This window comes from Stenella coeruleoalba (genome assembly GCF_951394435.1).
Source record: "Stenella coeruleoalba genome assembly, chromosome: 7".
NCBI classification, from domain to species: Eukaryota; Metazoa; Chordata; class Mammalia; order Artiodactyla; family Delphinidae; genus Stenella; species Stenella coeruleoalba.
In genome coordinates this window covers 49,931,716-49,951,720 of record NC_137153.1, presented here as the reverse complement: position 1 = coordinate 49,951,720, position 20,005 = coordinate 49,931,716, and the positions used below count along the sequence as shown (strand labels likewise).

The window sequence follows — 20,005 nt, the reverse complement described above, 5'->3', positions numbered from 1 at the left end:
TCTAGATTAGGATTTCCAGAACGTGTTTTAGATTAGAAGCAGATATACTTCATGAAAGCAAATTACTGACCTAAGATCCAGAGGAACAAGAATTATTTACTCAGATTGGAATAGACTGATGAAAGAAATTTGATTGTGGTTATTAACTTGAAGTTGTTGGTAATATTTTTAATGTTCTCTTTTCTGATGGACACATGAGTAAGCCCTTTATTTTTCCTCTTAAATTACTTGTTTGTATAAATTCAATAAGAATATTGATGGCATTAGACCACTTGATTGTTAGACCAAGTCCAAACCTCTTGTGATATATTTGAGAATAACTTTTATTTTACTTAGTCAAGCATTATAAGCCATCGTTAAAGAACAAAGATCTTACTTCATATGTGGAGCCAGTGTCTCCATGCCCTTTACTTGGATTCTTGAGCACTGGCTGAAATTGACTTACAAAGAGAGACTTCTACCTACCATAGTGGCTGCCTGGAGGACCAATATGACAAGTCCTAAAAATGCAGAGGTATTTGGCCATTGGGAGATGGGAATCTGGAGGAATCCAATGGATATATCATTTACCTTTCCTCCAATGATACATCATTTTGAGATGTAGTTCCGTATGACTCCTCTAAAGATGACAAAAAGTTTGAACCATCAGTTGTGTTTGTTATAAAGTTCTGGTCATCTCAGAAATGAAGTAATAAATTCACTTGAATTTATATCCAGTGAATACATATAAACATATATTTAAAAATACAGAAAGATGCATAAAAAGTTGGTAATATTATTTAAACCGAAGGAATGAATGAGGGTCCAAAATTTGAAGCAGATATGGTTAAAAATTAAGACTTGAGATTTATCTGCAATCTTATCTTCCTTCTTTTTTTAAGGTTACTGATTTATATAGTAATGGTGTATTTTAAAGTAATTTATGGCTTTATCAAGCATTTCCTGAAATGGATATTCTAGAGACTCCTTCCTCTAAAAATTGTAAAATAGAATGGCATCATGGACTAAAGCGGAGTAAGAAAATAGAACAGTTCCATTTTTAGTCTGGCAGACTGCAATGAAAATCATTTAAGAAATCAAACAACAATCTTAAGCTTCATCAGCTGTTTCTAAAACAAGGAACGATCTCACAGAAATATAACCTTCTTCAATTGGCTAGACTTTACATTGTTCTTCTGAACTAAAGTCTTCCCTTGAGCAATGTGTAGGAAAGCCTTTGATTTAATTTGAAAAATTGAAGAAACAAACTTTGGGAAACATACATAGGAAAGAGGGGTGATTCAGAGAGTAAGAGACCTCAGTCAAGAAAATAGGAAGTTTTTTAAGAGTGGAGGGTATTTGAAGATGGACTCTCTTGTAACATTAAGCAGCTGAGAAAAGGTGCCTCAAGTTAGAAACTGAAGGATCTACCCATGACTCAAGGGATCATCCCTTACGAAGAGTAAACCTCTGAATTTGTACTTTGAATCCTGAAAAATTTCTTTATTTTAAGCAAACAAATTTATCTTCTTCCATATTAAAATCTTTCTTTAACTTGCCACACTACATTAAAGCAATGTATTTGGTATCAACAGAGCCTGGAGGCATAGTCATGGAGAAAATGAAAAGATGGGGGGCCTTCCACAGAACTTGTCCATGTCAGCACTGATAGATCTGAAGCTTGAGCATCATCCTATCAAGCACACTTCCTCTAGGAAATAAAGGAGTTTCAGCCTCACACTGCATGGTGGCAGGAGCAGCAAATATCAAGCCAGGCTGGAGCTCCAAACACAAGGGAACAGTGTGAGCGCAAGGAAGTCTCTCCTAAGCAGATAGCTCAAAAATTTGATAAGATTCAACTTTCTGCATTTACTGCTAAGTCAGAGGAAACAGACCTTCAAGACAAGGAAAAGAAGCAAATGTCTGTATCACACTGAGATTTATATACTTTTAAATGTGAAACTTTTCCAGCAAAAAACGAAGAAGAGGGGTTCCCTGGCGGCGCAGTGGTTGAGAGTCCGCCTGCCTATGCAAGGGACACAGGTTCGTGCCCTGGTCTGGGAAGATCCCCCATGCCGCGGAGCGGCTCGGCCTGTGAGCCATGGCCACGGAGCCTGTGCGTCCGGAGCCTGTGCTCCGTAAAAGAAGAATCTAGGCATGTAAATATTAAATCTGGGATTTTCACTAATTTTATGTAGGAAACATAAATGTTTATGGTCTCTATTTAACCCTAGCATAAAAAGACACCGTAAATGGGGAAGGTGATACCAAAAGCCAATCCATTTTGTGCTACTTTATAATTCCTTAAGTTATATTTCAAAACCTCAGTGTCTACTTGCTGCTTTGCTACCTTTCCTACTATAATCATCCAATTTTACAAGCAATTAAATCCACCCAACATCCAGCCCACTTGACCTCTTAATTATATTTAGACTATGTAACGTTATTAATATGGGGTCTTTTCATATCCGCATGCCCTTTGGCATACCCCTGCAACTCCTTAGCACAATCCTTTGAGTTTCCTTATAAGTAACTCTGATTGCACGCCCTCTATCTTAGTTTTCCCCCATGGGGAAAGAATTACTCTTACTCTTTACCCTGGGGGTAAGAATTATCTGAAATACTTATTAAACAAATTCCTAAGCTCCATCTCAGACTCAGAGACATAAAATATCTTTGATCCCATGATAGATACATGGAAAGATATATATATTTAATAAGAATTCCAAGCAAATTTTACATTAGGCAAGTCTGAGGAGAGAATGCGCTAATGTATTGCCTCCACTGTATTCCCTTTGTGTTGATTCTCTTTTACATTATTGCAACTGCCAATGAACATTGTTGATTTTTATTTTCATCTCTCCTCCATCGGGTATACTGTGTACTACATAGTCAGAGTTTTCTTTCTGTAGCTGAAGAGTTGATAAAAGCACTTACTATTTTAGAAGTCTTTGTTGCCTTATAATTAACAAGAGATTAAAAGCAAAATATTTTTAATGTAACAAAATCTTCCAAAATCTGATCCCAGGTTGCCTTTTTTTTCCTTTTCCTCCAAGTTCCTGTGTACACCACATTTCTACCACCTTAGACCTTACATCATTTCCAGATTATGGTTTTCCCTCCACATATTTTTGCTATGGTTTTTTCTCTGATAGGATTGTTCTCTTCTCCACACATCTCCTCCATTGACGTACGCATCTCTCCCTAAATTCATCTCCTCAGTAATCCCCTACCCCTATCTCCCAATTTTTCCTCAGTCAGTGCACATGATAACTTTGAGTTTGCCTATCTATCTATCTATCTATCTATCTATCTATCTATCTATCTATCTATCTTTCTATCTCTCTACCAGTCGTATTTTCTGTCTCCTCTGCAAGATTATAGGAGTTTTGGTGGTAAAATTATATTTCTTTGCTATGCTTTTCCCTCAGCATACAGGACAGCATCTACACATGATAAAAGATTCATAAATAAGATACATAAATAAGATACATAATTGAATGGATGGGTGAAAGTAAACACATTAAGGATAACATTTGTCTTTTATCAATCCAGCTTATTTGGATGTAGTCTCTTTGAAATAGTTGACACTTGTTCTCTCCTCCCTTTACTCTTACCCTCCTAGTCTCCTGACCACTACCTTCTACGTCCCTCTCCTTATGTTTTCCTCACTCCCTGCCTGCAATTTCTGATACCTTGGCATTGGCTTAACAACTGACTAAACTAAGTCCTTTTATAAGATTCTCAGCATAACTAGTTTAAATGGAAAGAGAAACTTCAGCTGATTTGGTAGCTTTTCAGGTTTGCTCACTGACAGAATGCTTTGAATTAACATTGTGTCCCAACCCTCAAGAATGCATCGTGACTGCCTCATTCTCTCAGCACTCCAGAAATTCTGGGGCTGCCCTTGGGTTATTTGTAATGTACGAATTTATATTTTTCGAATGATGAACTGTATTTAAATTCTTTTTAAACAAAGTTGACTTGAAAACAGCCAAACTCTTTGAAATTGCAAGTTGATTTTGCTGAGTGCCTTTCAGATTTTTAGTAGCCAAGGGGCAGGGGAAGCCAAGAAAGATTGTTTGAAAAGATACTGAAACTTTAAAGATGCTCTGCTTCCCCCAAAGTGCTGTCAGCTACCACATCAAATCGAAAAAAGCTTTCAGTTAGGGGAACTTTCTGTCTAATGCCATCCTAGGGAAAGAACTGAGCAGGGGATTGTGGTTACAAGAGTGGAATTATATGATTACTCTTTTAAAAAGTATAATAGCTGACAAGTTCCTAGGCAAACAGCAATGTATTATTAATATTGGTGCTCAGCACTGTAGTTGGCCAATTGGGATTCCTGATTCTGACTTCCCTTCAGAGAAGAGTTTATATAGCGGGGTGGCGGGGGGGGGGGTCAATGTTATAATATGTCAAGAAACCCATTTCAGATTTTACTTAAAGGCTTAAACCTTAGACAACTCCACCAAAATTCTTCTATTTTTATACTAACCCCCTGATACATACTTTCTTAAAGGAAATGGATGGTAGTGAAGGACTGGAGTCAAAGATGATGATGATGGTGATCTTTCTTCAGCCTTGAAGAAATTTTTAGAAATACTAAGCAAGTGATACCAGAGCCTGAGAAGCATGTTTCAATATCTGAGTCAGATTCAGCTGAATCTTATTTTACTCTTTTAAAAAGGAGTTGATGAAACTGAGGATTAAGAGTCTAATATTCTTTAGTTGAATTGCCATGGGAAACATTAAGCTATCTAAAATCCTATGTAGTGAGAAAGGATTGGAGAAGTACACTGGACCCACATGAGCATTTTCCCCTCCACTCTGCCATTCTGATAAGTGTAAGTTTACTTTAACAATTTTGTGTCTCAAGCATCAACATTTCTTTGCATATCTGGCTCCATATTGGGTCTAGGTGATATAAACCAGATAATTTTCTCTATTAAGAAATGGCCTGATCTAGTTCACCCTGATTACAGACAAATCCCAATTTTCTTCCACTAGATTCTAAGAGGCATTTGCACAATTCCTAGACATGCAATAGAAAGAGAGTGAGTGAACATTTCTATTAATTAAAGCGCATGCTTTTTTGAATGGGCATCAAGCATCATCAGAGAGTTCTGGAGGTGAAGTCAGGGAAAGGAAGTGGATCTATTCATGGTTGCCCTTTAGGGCTTAATGAAGTTTTCTTGCCATTTTCCTCACAGCTTGATAGAAGTGGACTAATGGTGAAGAGTTCTGTGGTCCCGCTCTGCAGCCTCCAGGCTAAATAAAGCTAATGAAGTAGAAAAATGATATTGATAAAACTATCCTGCATTTTATAAGTATGCCCATCAGATGGAAACTGTTCAGTGTTTGTGTTAATCTGATCTGACCTCAATCATCTTTTCTTGACTTCCAGATACTAAATGGGTGACTTGTTATTTAGCCTCAATAAACTTAAAAATAATCTCATTCTAAGCTCCCCCGCAATGCTTCAATACAGTGTACAAAGGCAAAACCAACAATATACATTTTTTTAATCTTAGGAGGTAATTGGATTATATGGATGTTTCAAGACTGCTGAAAAAGTCTTAGAAATAACTATTTAATATGATTGCTTCCTTATTGTAAATGCTTTGACTCCCGTTTCTTCAGATAGAACAACAAAGTAAAAAAGGCCTTTTGCAAAATTATGTGCATTGGTGTATTAAAATGAAAAGTTAACCCCAGTTCCATAGAGTTTATCAATTGAAGGGAAACTTCTTGACAGCAGAGGCTTTGTTTTATCTTCCATCCTATCTACAAGAGCCTAGAGGAGTTCTTAACACATGGTAGATGCACAAAAATATCCGAATAGACTTGAAGAGTAAATACTTTACTGTACCGCCCACTTGTTAATTCGTTAATTTTATCGCTATCTGTTCAGAGAATGCTTTTACTCTTTTAAATTTTATTTTAAAACCCTGTGTTATTTTACAAACCAGAGAAGTGTCTTTGATTCACATTCTCCAAATTATGGGAAAAAGAAGTAGGATATGGTAAATCATTTTTAAGAGCACTTCAACACAGTTGCCTTTAAGTTTCCATGGAGAATTTATTGAACAACTCACAGAAATGCCTGAGAGTTATCTTGTAACTCAGCCAGAGAAGCGCAAGACCACATCAGTTAAACCCTAGCATTTCTACCTAGTGAAATGCCAAATACGCCTCCAAAAAATTATTGTGCAAAGTCAAAATAGTATTTTTATCAAAAATATTGGGTAGGAATCTCTGAAAAAGTGTGAAATCCTTCCAGAGAAATGTACTAAATATCTAACTATAAGGTTGGTTAAAAGTAGTCAAGACTTAAAAACTTACTACCTCCAGGGAATTGATGACATATTGATGGCGATCATATGACATTTTAGGATTTAGCTTAAAATTTGACCTTAATTTATACAAAAAGTTAAGATTCCCCTTCTGTGACTATCTTTTCTGGAGTTTCACATTCGTATTTTAGTGTCTCTGGTTGCTCTGAAATTCTTTGTTCTGGTTTTAGAAAGACAGTGGGATATAATTACTGTGGGAGTTTTAGCCACCCTGAGCCACCACCACTGAAACTGCTGTTAACTTTCAGGTGTAGCCTGAAATAATGGAGAATTGGTGCAGATTACTTCCAACAAAATCTGACTCTCTTCCAAAAACAATCTGATTTTTAGAGATTTATTTGGGTTATGTTTTAGTTTTATTTTGTCCAGAGTTTATAACTATCACTTACAGGAGCATAGGTTTAATAGGAGCTAATTCCCTAATCCTTCTTTTCCTTTCCTTCTTTTTGTTTATTTTTGCTGTAAATTTTTGGATTTTTATTCATCATTTTCTTTTCAACTTTTATGAATCTCTGCATTATAGAGGCATCTAAGTGTATGGTTTGCTCTAATTCCCTTCTCATTCTCAATGGAGTAGAGTAGTGTCTAAATTTTGGAAAATCTGGAAATAGATACCAGTTTATAATTTACATTTATCCGAATAAGAACTTGAACAATTAAACACAAACAAGGCCTTCAAAACTGAGGTAAATACACATGTATAAAATCTAAAAAAGGAAACTATCCAATATTCATGTCAAACGAAAGGACACAAAATATATAAACCTTACTCAGAATACAACGATAGTATTAAGACAAGATGTCATAACAATACATATTTTTAAAGAAGAAAGTACAGATTTGGGACTTTCTTTTAGGTATTTGTCTTTGATTGATATCTTTGAGTTTTTCTCTTTTTAGGAAATACTAACTATGCATTAAATATTCTTGGAATTATCTAGTGATAATATTCCCTTTTATCACTTTTACTAAAATTTATGTTTAGTGTGATTTTCTAAAGATTTTCCTTTCTGTTACTAACTCTGTTTTCACGATTACTCTCACTGCTTCTGTTACACTTCTGTAATAGTTTTATTATTTAACTTCAGTTTATTCCCTACACTCTTCTAATTTTTGAGTTTATTCTGTTGCTTATTTCTTTTTTTAAAAATAACTATATATCTCTTTTCATTTTTTCCAGGTATTTTAATTTCTTTGAGAATGGAAAGGCATTTATCTTAGGGTCTACTATGTTTCCTTTGATAATTCTTAACCTGATGCATTTATTCATCTGTTTGCTTATTTTGTTGTTTATTTTTATTATTTTATTTTATTTTATATTATTTTTTGGTACCTATGCATAGCTTCCCATTCTAGAGTCATTGAATTTATGACTCAACTTTGAATAAACTCAGTCTATTCTGGGTCTGCTGTTTGCACACATACACACAAAATCCCTCTGAAAACGGAATCGTCGGAGAATAGGATAAATGGGAGTGATAGGACAGTTAGCACCTTCAATTAAAATATGTTTTTCTGATACTTTATTATCTTATCTACTGTTTTTTTTCTGAAGTTTAGATGATTTACAATATTATGTTAGGTTTTAGGTATACAGCAAAGTGATTCTGTTATATATTTAAATATATATTTATATATACGTGTGTGTGTGTATATATATATATATATATACATATATATTTTTTTCAGATTCTTTTACATTATAGGCTATTACAAGATTTTGAATATAGTTCCTTGTGTTATATAGTAAATCTTTGTTGTTTATCTATTTTATAGATTGTAGTGTGTATCTGTTAGTCCCATACTCCTAGTTTATCCCTACCTCCCTTTTACCTTTGGTAACCATAAGTTTGTTTTCTATATCTGTAAGTCTATTTCTGTTTGTTAATAAATTCATTTGTATTATTTTTTTGATTCTACATGTAAGTGATATCATATAATGTTTGTCTTTCTCTGACTTATTTCACTTAGGATAATATTCTCTAGATCCATCCATGTTGCTGCAAAGGGCAATATTTCATTTTTTTAATGGCTGAATAATATGTGTGTGTGTATATACACATACACATATATATAAAAACGATGTAATACAATATTATATATTTATAATATAATTATATATGATATATAATATATATTGATATTATTATATTATATAATTATTTATTATTATTATATATTATATATGTTACATTTTCTTTATCCATTCATCTGTTGGTGGACTCTAAGGTTGCTTCCATGTCGTGGTTATTGTAAATGGTGCTGCTATTAACATTGGATCTTTTAGAATTAAAGCTTTCGTCTTTTCTGGATTTATGCCCAGGAGTGGGATTGCTGAATCATTATGGTAGCTCTATTCTTAGTTTTTTATGGAATGTCCATACTGTTTTCTATAGTGGCTGCACCAATTTACATTCCCATCAACAGTATAGGATTCCCTTTTCTCCACAACCTCTCCAGCATTACTTATTTGTAAATTTTTGATGATAGCCATTCTGACCAGTGTGAGGTGATACCTCATTTTAGTTTTGATTTGTATTTCTCTAATAATTAGTGATATTGAGCATCTTTTCATGTGCCTGTTGGCCATCTGTATGTGTTCTTTGGAGAAATGTCTATTTTGGACTTCTGCCCATTTTTTGATTAGGTTGTTTATCTTTTTGATATTGAGTTGTATGAGCTGTTTGTATATTTTGGAAATTAGCCCCTTGTTGGTACCATGGTTTGCAGATATCTTCTTGGCATTCTGTAGGTTGTCTTTTCATTTTATTGATGTTTTCCTTTGCTGGGCAAAAGCTTTTAAGTTTGATTAGGTCCCAGTTGTTTATTTTTGCATTTATTTCTTTTGCCTTGGAAGACAAATCTAAGAAAATATCGCTACAATTTATGTTAAAGAATCTTTTGCCTATGTTCTCTTCCAGGAGTTTTATGGTGTCATGCCTTATGTTTAGGTCTTTAAACCATTTTGGCTTTCGTTTGTTTGCTTTTTGTATATGATGCAATGGAGCGTTCTAATTCCATTGATTTATGTGAGGCTGTCTAACTTTCCCAACGCCACTTGCTGAAGAGTCTGTCTTTTCTCCATTGTACATTTTTGTCTCCTTTGTTGAAGATTAAGTTACCATAGGTGTGTGGGTTTATTTCTGGGTTCTCTAGTCTGTTCCATTGATTGATGTCTGTTTTTGTACCAATACCATGCTGTTTTGGTTACTGTAGCTTTGAAGTATTGTAGTATTGTCTGAAGTCTGGGAGGGTTATGCCTCCAGCTTTGTTTTTTTTTGTTTTGTTTTGTTTTTCCCTCAGAATTGCTTCAGCAATTCTGGGTCTTTTGTGATTTCATATAAATTTTAGAATTGTTTGTTTGAGTTTTATGAAAAGTGTCATGGATAATTTGATAGGGATTGCATTAAGTCTGTAGATTGCTTTGGATAGTATGGCCATCTTAGCCATACTATCCAAAAATATTCGAAGATATTAATTCTTCGAATCCAAAAGCATGGGATAGCTTTCCATTTCTTTGAGTCATCTTCAGTTTCCTTTATCATTGTTCTATATTTCTTAGCATACAGGTCTTTTACCTTCTTCTTGGTTCAGTTTATTCCTAGGATTTCTTTTTTTTGTGGTACGCAGGCCTCTCACTGTTGTGGCCTCTCCCGTTGAGGAGCACAGGCTCCGGACGCGCAGGCTCAGCGGCCATGGCTCACGGGCCCAGCCGCTCTTCAGCATGTGAGATCTTCCCGGACCGGGGCACGAACCCTTGTCCCCTGCATCGGCAGGCGGACCCTCAACCACTGTGCCACCAGGGAAGCCCTCTTTTTGTTTTTTTGTGATGCAATTTTAAATGGGATTTTATTTTTCTTTGTCTTTCTAATCTTTCATTGTTAGTGTAAAGAAATGCAGCAGATTCCCCTATATTAATCTTATATCTTGATACATTGCTGAATTCATTTATTAATTTTAATAGTTTTTATGTGGAGTCTTTAGGGTTTCCTATATAGAGTATCATGTCATCTGCATATAATGACACTTTTATGTCTTCACTTCCAATTTGGATACCTTTTATTTCTTTCTCTCGTCTGATTGCAGTGTCTAGGACTTCCAATACTATGTTGAATAGAATTGGTGAGAGTGAGCATCCTCATCTTATTCCAGAATTTAGCAGGAAGGCTTTTGGCTTTTCACCGTTGAGCGAATGTTTTTCTTCATCTGTTGAGACGATCATATGGTTTTGTTTTTTCTTTTATAGATGTGGTGTATCACAGTGATTGATTTGTGTATGTTGAACTATCCTTGTGACTCCGGAATACATCCAACTTGATCATGGTGTAAGATCCCTTTAATGTATAGTTGGATTTTGTCTGCTAATATTTTGTTGAGGATTTTTGCATCTGTATTTTTCAAAGATATTGGCCTGTAATTTTCTTTTTCAGTAGTGTCTTTGTCTGGTTTTGGTGTCAGGGTGATGGTGGCTTTATGAAATGACATTAGGAGTGTTCCCTCCTCTTCATTCTTTTGAAGAGTTTGAGAAGGATAGGTATAAGTTCTTCTTTGCATGTTTGGTAGAATTCCCCAGTGAAGCCATCAGGTCCTGGACTTTTGTTTGCATCCATTTTTTTAAAATTACAGATTCTGTTTCACTTCTAGTGATCAGTCTGTTCAAATTATCAATTTCTTATTGACTCAGTTTTGGCAGGCTGTATGTTTCGAGAAATGTGTCCATTTCTTCTAGGTTGTCTAATTTGTTGGCATATAGTTCCTAGTATTTTCTTATGATTTTTGTATTTCTGCAGTGTTGGTTATTTCTCCTAGTTCATTTCCTATTTTGTTTATTTGGGTCCTTTCTTTTTTGTGTGTGAAAGGTGTGTTGATTTTGTTTATCTAGAGGTGTGTTGATTTTGTTTAACTTTTCAAGAAACCAGCTCGTAAGTTTATTGATCTTTTCTATTTTTTTATCTCTATTTTATTTATTTTCTCTCTGATCTTTATTATTTCTTTTATTCTGCTGACTTTAGGTTTTGGTTGTTCTTCTTTTCTAATTCTTGTAGGTGGTAGGTTAGGTTGTTTATTTGATATTTTTCTTGTTTCTTGAGGAAGGCCTGTATCACTATGAACTGCCCCCTTGGAACTCCTTATGCTGCATCCCATAGATTTTGTAAGGTTGTGTTTTCATTGTCGTTTGTCTTGAGGTATTTTCTTATTTCCTCTTTGATTTAATCGTTGACCAATTGGTTTTTTAGTAGCATGTTGATTAGTCTCTATGTAATCATTATTTTTTCTCATGTTTCTTTCTGTGGTTGATTTCTAGTTTCATACCATTGTGGTCATAAAAGATGCTTGAAATAATTTCTATCCTCTTAAATTTGTTGAGGCTTGTTTGTGTCCTAATATGTGGTCTATCCTAGAGAATGTCCCATGTGTGCTTGGAAAGAACGTGTATCTGGGTTTTTTTGGATGTAGTGTCCTGTAGATATCAATTAAGTCCACTGTTCTGTTTTGTTATTTAGGATCTCTGTTGCCGTATTGATTTTCTGTCTGGAAGATCTTTCCATTGATGACAGTGAGGTGTTAAGGTCTGCTGCTCTTATTGTATTCCTGTCAATTTCTCTATATATGTCTGTTAGTATTTGTTTTATATATTTGGATGCTCCTATATTGGGTGCATATATGTTAATGAGTGTAATATCCTCATCATGTATTGATCCCTTTATCTTTATATAGTGTCCTTCTTTCTCTTTCTTTATGGACTTTGTTTTAAAGTCTATTTTGTCTGATATGAGTATTGCTACCCCTACTTTCTTGTCATTTCCATTTGCATGAAATATCTTTTTCCATCCCCTCGCTTTAAATCTTTGTGTATCTTTTGCCCTAAAGTGAGTCTCAGGCAGGCAACATATCATAGGTTCTTGTTCTTTTAATCCAATTTGCCACTCTATATCTTTTAATTGGAGCTTTTAGTCTATTGACATTTAAAATAATTATTGATAAGTATGTATTTATTACCATTTTAAACTGTGTTTTCCAGTTGATTTTACAGTTCCTCTTTGTTCCTTCGTTCTTTTTTGTTTTTCCTTTTGTGGTTCAATCGTTTTCTTTGGTATTATACTTGAGTTCCTTTCTTTTTGATTATTGTGATTCTATTGTGTTTTTTGATTTGTGGTTACCCTGGTTTTCAAGTATGTTAACCCATAACTATATCTACTTGCTTTAGACTGATAGTCATGTAAGTTCAAACACATTCTAAATGATATACATTTGGGAGTTCCCTAGTGGTTAAGACTTGGCACTTTCACTGCTGTGGTTGGGGTTCATTCCCTGGTTGGGGAACTCCAGCAAGCCACATGGTGGGGCCAAAAAAAAAAAAACAAAACAAAAAACTAAACAAAACAAACTAAATGATATACATTTTTATTCCCCTCCCCCCCATAGTTTGTAATTTTGTTGTCCTATTTTACATCACCTTCATGTTTATCCTTTTGCTGTTCATTGTAGTTATAATCCCTTTTACAACACTTTAAATTATTTTTTGATCTGTGCAATAGCTTATTTAAGTGATCTTCAGTCTTTTTATGTATTTGCCTTTCCTACTGTGTTTTCCACTTTCCTATAGATTCTTTTTTTCTATTCAGAGAAGATCTTTCAATATTTCTTTTTGGATAGGTTTAGTATTGCTTTTTTTTTTTTTAGTTTTTGCTTGTCTGAGAAATTTTTAGTTCCTCCTTTTATTCTAATGATAATCTTTCTGAGCAGAGTACCCTAGGTTGCAGGTTTTTCCCTTTCAGGACTTTGAATATATCATTGCACTCCCTTCTGGCCTGCAAAGGTTCTGTAGAGAAATCAGGTGATAACCTAATGGGAGTTCTCTTGTAACTGACTTTTTGTTTTTTGTTTGCTGCCTTTAGAATCCTCTCTTTATCTTTAATTTTTGACATTTTAATTATGATATGTCTTGGTATGGGTCTGTTTGGGTTCATCTTGTTTGGGATCCTCTGTGCTTTCTGTACCTGGGTATCTGTTTCCTTCTTTAGTTGGAAAGTTTTCAGCCATAATTTCTTTAAATACGTTTTTGATCCCCTTTCCTCTTTCTTCTTCTGGAACCCCTGTTATGTGTAGGTTGGCATGCTTTATATTATCCCATAGATCTCGAATGTTGCTTTCATTTTTTTTCTTCAGCTGTCTTTCTGTCTGCTGTTCTGATTGGATGACTTTCATTATTCTGTCTTCCAGATTACTTATTCATTCCTCTGCATATTTAGTCTGCTATGTATTGCCTTTAGCTGGGCTTTTATCTCAGCAATTGAATTGGCTAATTTGATTGATTCCTCTTTATAGTTTCTAGCTCCTTGCTACAGTGATCTGCATTTCTACTGATAATCTTCTTTAATTCCTTTTAACATTTTTATTACCACCTCTTTGAACTAAGGATCTGGTAGACTGGAGAGGCCTGTTTCATTGTTCTTTCGGGGAATTTCTCTTGTTCTTTTAATTGGGAGTAGTTTCTCTGCTTTTTCATTTTACTTAAATTTCTGTGACTATGAATTTAGGAGAAACGGTTATCTACTGTGGTCTTGAAGGGCTGATTTTATGTGGGATCATCCATGTGTAGATTGTCCAGCATTTTTGGTGTGATGGCTGTTTTTGGTATGGATGCCTGCCACATCTTCCTCAGAGTTTGTTAGACGTTGTCCCTTTGATAGGGGGTGTGTTTGGTGTTGTGGTGACCAAAGCCTGTGCTGGATGTTGCGTGGGACCTCTTCTTTGCTCTGTGGCTGTCACAGCTCTATTGGGAGCAGGGTGTGCTCCTCAGTTGTTGGAGTAGAAGCCCCCAGATCAGATTCTAAGCTGCAGTGGAGGTAGGCGGGATGGCGTGCTTGCACTGGGATAAGAGCAGCTGTATATTATTCCCCATTGGCTGTATGCTGGGGACCTGCAATTCTGTGACACCACCCACCTCCGGTGTGTATGCCAACAACGTCTGCTGCCGCCAGAGCAGCCCCTGGACCTTCCCCCACTGAGGGAGCACTGATAACTACCTCAGATGTTAGCCCTGCCTCCGGCATGTGCAAGCTAACAGTAGAGGCCCAGACCACACATCAGGCCCTTCAGGCTTCCTCTGTGCAGCTAAACTGAGTCATCTCCTTGGGTCCATCAACTGAAGCCCGAGTTTCAGCACCTAGCCACTGCATGTATTAGCAGGCATGTGTTTTGAGCTGGGATGTGTGGTGACGTGGCAACTGTCAGTGCTGGTCTCTCTCTGCCCTGTTTTTTAGCAAGCCAGCACTGCACACAGTCCTCTCAAGCAAAGTCCAGGGCACTCCAGCTCTCTGTCCTGGCACACCTCCCAGCCAGTGGCAAAGGGGTTCCCAGGGCAAGGGAAACTTTCTTCTCTCTCACAGCTCCCTCCCAGGGGCATAGGTCCTGTCCTGATTTCTTTTCTTTTTTTTTTTCTCTTTTTGCCCTTCCTGATTATGTGGGGATCTTTCTTACAGCTTTGGTTGTATAAGAGATCTTATGACAGCTTTCACTTGGTTTTCTGTAAGAATTGTTCCACATGTAGATGTATTTTTGATGTGTTTGTAGGGGGAAGAGAGCTTCATGTCCTTCTACTCTGCCACCTTGATCTCCACCTGTTTTTTTTTTTTTAATAAAAGCCAAATCATTCCCTGATTTTTAGCATGCTTCCTCAAAACTACTTAGAATATGTCAGTAAAATCAGGCACTATCTAATGTTTCCACAAATATCATTTCTTTTAATCTTCACCATAACTCTGTTAGTTAGGTTCATCTAATTTTTACAATTGTAGATGAAGATACTGATTTATAGAGACATTAAACCTTGTTCTAAATCACAACTAGTAGGTGGAGGAATTAAGACTGAAGCCATGTATTCTAGCTCCAATATCAGTGTTTTTAACCACTGCCGCATCATCTGTAGAACAATTTGTTATAAATAATATAGTTGCCATCACTAGTCTGCTCATCAAGACCAATGTTGGCTGTGTCCCTTTGCCTTACATCATATTTAGAGTTGCCTTTACATTTTTTTTTTTAAGGTATAGGTCAGACTGGCCTGTTAGATGGTACTCTCCACTTTCTATTAAACTTTCCCAGCTTATTAGAACCATCCATTCAAGTAACCTTGAGTAGCTTCTTGGATGGGCTAGTGTCATTATTCTCTCCTGTGGCAAAAACATTTAATATCCATGTGTTCTCCCACGTTCCTCAACCTTCTTGTTTGAGCAGGACCATTGGACTAGTCCTGGCAAGTAAATTTTGAGAGAAAATGATGTATACCTCTTCTAGGTTGTGACAGTATAAATATCCCTTGCAACTCTCCAGCTTTTGCCTTGCCCTACCTTGCCTTGCCTTTCTTTTGTTTCCTTTCCTTTCCTTCCCTTCCCCCCTTTCCTTTCTGATTAAGTTTCTGATTAATGGAAAGACAGTGAGAAATGTTGCGTGTTTTCAGTACTTGGTGTTAAAAATCTTTTACAAATATATTTATTGGCTTATCTAATTACAAAATATATCATGATTTTTATCATTTATAATATGAAATAGACTTGTGTTCATGATTTAGTGGCTCAGTCAACCAAAGTGACTGAGACTGTACTGGATGCCAAGCACTATTGGTTAATACCAAGTTGTAAAATAATGTGTAAGTCATAGGACATGATGATATATTACACAATCAAAACTTTTTAAAATAATGTATTATGCACCATGAGAAGAGCATTTGCAAAGTATAGGGAAAGGGTGAAGAAGGACAAATTGGTTACTGATAACTGGCTCAATAAATGAGTTAATATTTGAATATATATTTTGAAATTTTTTAAATCCCAATTTTAGTTTATCTTCTTTTTATTTACCTCAAATTGTAAAAGGTGGACTTTATTATGGATGTTTTGAAAATAAATGATACATGTTTAAGGAGTTGTTTCACAGTAGAATTTTTTGAGAGAAGGTGCTGGTAAATAGAGTTGGATAAATATAACTTTTAAAGCATATGCTATTATTTGACATTTATGATTCTCTTACTTGCTTCTTCATTTTTTTGTCCAGTGTAGACCGTGCTTTGTTCTCCCTACAAAGTGGACATTTACAGAGACATTTTGACATACCTGATCTGCTTTTAAGAAGATTTGAGGTAAGAAAACGCTTACTCTAACCTTTTAATTTTATATCCGAGGAAAATCAAAACAAGAGAAACTCAGTGAATTATCTAGGGTATCCCAAGTGACCCTCCTCTGCAACACTCTACTAGGAGAAAATAAAACTATATTAGCTATAGATACAGAACGTAACTCAGGTGAAAATAAAGCAAGAGCTTGAACCATAAAGGATTCTAAAATAAATCACAGAAGATAATGTAAATATAATCTAATGTAAATGAAATAGAGGAGAACTATGTTTGTTACATCTGACTGATTCCAGACTTACAAGCTGAAAACATTGGCAAATTTTCCTAGGTTTACAAAACTACTTACACACTATGAGTCTAACATGAACCTTTATATCTTTTATGATAGTTCTAAAATTATATATTTGATGACTTTTCTCTTTCTATTCACCCTTCCCCCAAAACCATCCAGTTGAGTTGCTGGTGCAAAAGTCTGGGCACATTTTAATGTAATAAAAAATGTAATACAAAGCCCACAAAGCCAGTAAATACCCTCTTTGTCTCTGATGCATGTCAGGAAATTGAAGTAAATAGATTTAAAACTCTAACATTACAGACTATGAGATTAGAAAGCCATTAGTAGCCATAAGCCCATTAGAACTCTGGGCACCAAAAGACTGTTAGAGAGAAATTTCTTGACCAGATAAAAAACATATTGATATCATCCTTCTTTCATTATTCAATGAAAGGTTTTATTGGATGCTTTGTTGTTAGTATTCTATTCCTTTCTGTAATGCATGCTTTTAAACAGAAAAAGTTTCATGTGTCCTTCTCTTTAAAGAAAAAAAAAAAAACAACAATGACTACTTGCTTTTTTGACATCATAAGTGAGGCGATATCATTTAACAGAATGGAGGAAAAATCTTGGCTACTTTAAGTCTCCCTCTCAGCTTTCTTAGTCTTTTCTCTTGCTGCCCTGTTATTTGCCCATATTCTTCACAGAGACCCGTGATAGCTGAAGCAATGGACGTCTTTTCCAGTCTCTTAAAAATAGTACTGTGTACTGCAGCAGATGATAGGGAAGAGAGAATGTCTATTCTTGTTGCTTCCTCTCAGAGTTTTCATTTAAAAAATGGTTCCAAGTTGAAATGAAATGACCCTAAACCTATTTTTTTTTTTTTTCTGGCGGTACGCGGGCCTCTCACTGTTGTGGCCTCTCCCGTTGCGGAGCACAGGCTCCGGATGCGCAGACTCAGCAGCCGTGGCTCACGGGCCCAGCCGCTCCGTGGCATGTGGGATCTTCCCGCACCGGGGCACGAACCTGTGTCCCCTGCATCGGCAGGCGGACTCTCAACCACTGTGCCACCAGGGAAGCCCCCCTAAGCCTATTTTTTAAGTACAGGACCAGAATGGGCAATGGTGGGGAGAAGGAGCATAGGATAAAAAAAAAAAAAAAAATGGTGGTCAGTAGGTATGATCATCTAAGGCACTGATGGACTGAGATAATGAATAAAGTAAAATTCAATCTTTCAAAATAGTAATTCATTCTTACTTGTGAAGGTTACCTTTTGGCACACTCACTAGAATTCCAGATCTTTCTCTAAAATAGGAATACGTGAATTTTACTATATTAAATGAAATAAAACCTTTATAAATGAATGCTTACATTGCATAGTGTACTAGTTTGCCAGTCCCATCCCCACAGTCTGGAGAAAAAAATGACTGGACTGCAGTTAACATGAAAGGGAAATTGTGCCATGATATGACTAGTAATTATTGCACTCGGCACAATTCTCTTTATTAATACTTCACTTGCATCACTGCAGTTTCCAGTGCCTTCTCACCATTTTATTTTATTAATATCACACTTTGCACATTTACAGTTATTTCTCCATTTCAAATCTCCATTTTTGCCCTAGAATACAAGCATTGCCATATTAAATACAAAGGCTAGGAGATAGTAACGATTACGGAAGTGACCTTGCAATTTAAAAAGAAGCTTTACTTTTATTACATTAATAAGGCACTGATTGAAAATTGAAACTCTGTTCTTCCTTTCAAAAACCTGAGTCGAAATTATTGTTAAGTAATCCAAACCAGAGCTCAATCAAAATATTTCTTTGATCAGTACACGACAATATACTGGTAACACAATAAGATAAAAAGAATCTGACTGCTTTACGATATAGCTAGTTGTAATTTGATTATTTGTTTACTAAGTTGACCAATAGTTGGATGAAACTAGCAGATACCATTTTGTGTAAATGTGAATGCCATTAAGTACATGATTTAAGAATTTGAACTTAAAATTTTCAGGGAAAAAAAAAAGTGTTGCCTTATAATCAGGAAGCACCCTTGGAGGTGATCTAATCAAGATGCTTTTTTGGATATATTTGAAGTAGAGAATGGCCAGGGATGATGTTCCAGTCTTCAATAAGCAACTAATGAGCTAGCTAGGTGCTTGTGTCTACCCCTGGCTTAACGTGAGGCCCAGAAACTGTACACCCAGCACTTGTTAGTATAGGGACCTGAGCCTCTTGATTTTATCATACTAAATACCCAATCCATTACAAATGTGCTAACCACACATGGGGTATTAACTGGAGCTTGGCACCCCCTGGAGCATGACAAATTAATTCTCCACCAGTTAGATATAAACAAACCTCCAAAGGGTTTTATTAACTACTATGAATTTGGGACTCTTTAACCCTCTTTGGACTACTCCATTTATTTACCACAAGTTTAAATGAAATTAAATCACAAAAATACACCTTTATTCTGGTGACACAAAAATACATTAAAGTAAAATTGTGATTAATATGTGAATTGTCTGATATGATTTCTTTCCTTATTAATTGAGAAGTCACTCCAAAGGTGTTTTCTTTCTTTATATATGCCGTAGGATAATCTAATTGTAAGGCAATACTGCGTAATGGTTAAGAGAGTAGTGAAAAAGGCAAGCAGATTTGGACTCAGATTTTCCAAGTCTAAAAACTGTCTCTGCTAATTATTTTATATGTAACCTTGGGAATCTTCTATTCACTTTGTCCTCACATATAAAATGAGGAATCATAGTATCTTAAGACTGTTGTGAAGATTAAATGTGAGTAGCACACATATTGCTGAATATAAAATCCCTGTATATGGATCATAGCAATTCATATGTACAAATCATGGATTAAATTCTGAAAAATTCATCACATTCTCTGGTCTTTCCCCAGAATATTGTACTAGGGGATCAAGTATTTTTACATATCCTTTTGACATCTGGCAAGACTGCAACTTCCTTTTAGTCAGGTTAACCCATTATCAGAGCGACCCTTGTTTATATGCCAGAATATGTTACGTCTCTGTACAAGACCCTTTCCAATAGCCTTTCATACCAACCAAAGTAAAAGCCATATATTTTGAACGGCCTATGAGGTTTTATATTCTCTACCATTCTCTCTATGACTCTTTCTGCTCCTGTTACACTGACCTGCTTGCTGATACTCCAGCCTTCCAGGGGAAGTAAGCTTCTACCTCAGGATTTAAATTTTTGTGTTCCCCAGGTTCC

General features: G+C 35.6%; 1 protein-coding gene across 3 annotated transcripts in view; it reads left to right on the top strand.

Annotated features, from left to right (window-relative positions):
* LOC307188543 (uncharacterized protein) overlaps positions 1-20,005 on the top strand; it is a 566,629-nt gene that overhangs the window by 276,084 nt on the left and 270,540 nt on the right. For all 3 annotated transcript variants that reach the window (XR_013828978.1, XR_013828979.1, XM_079925811.1), the window contains exon 3: positions 16,397-16,476. The gene's annotated coding sequence lies outside the window, so the exon portion shown is untranslated. The remainder of the gene's footprint in view (positions 1-16,396; positions 16,477-20,005) is intronic.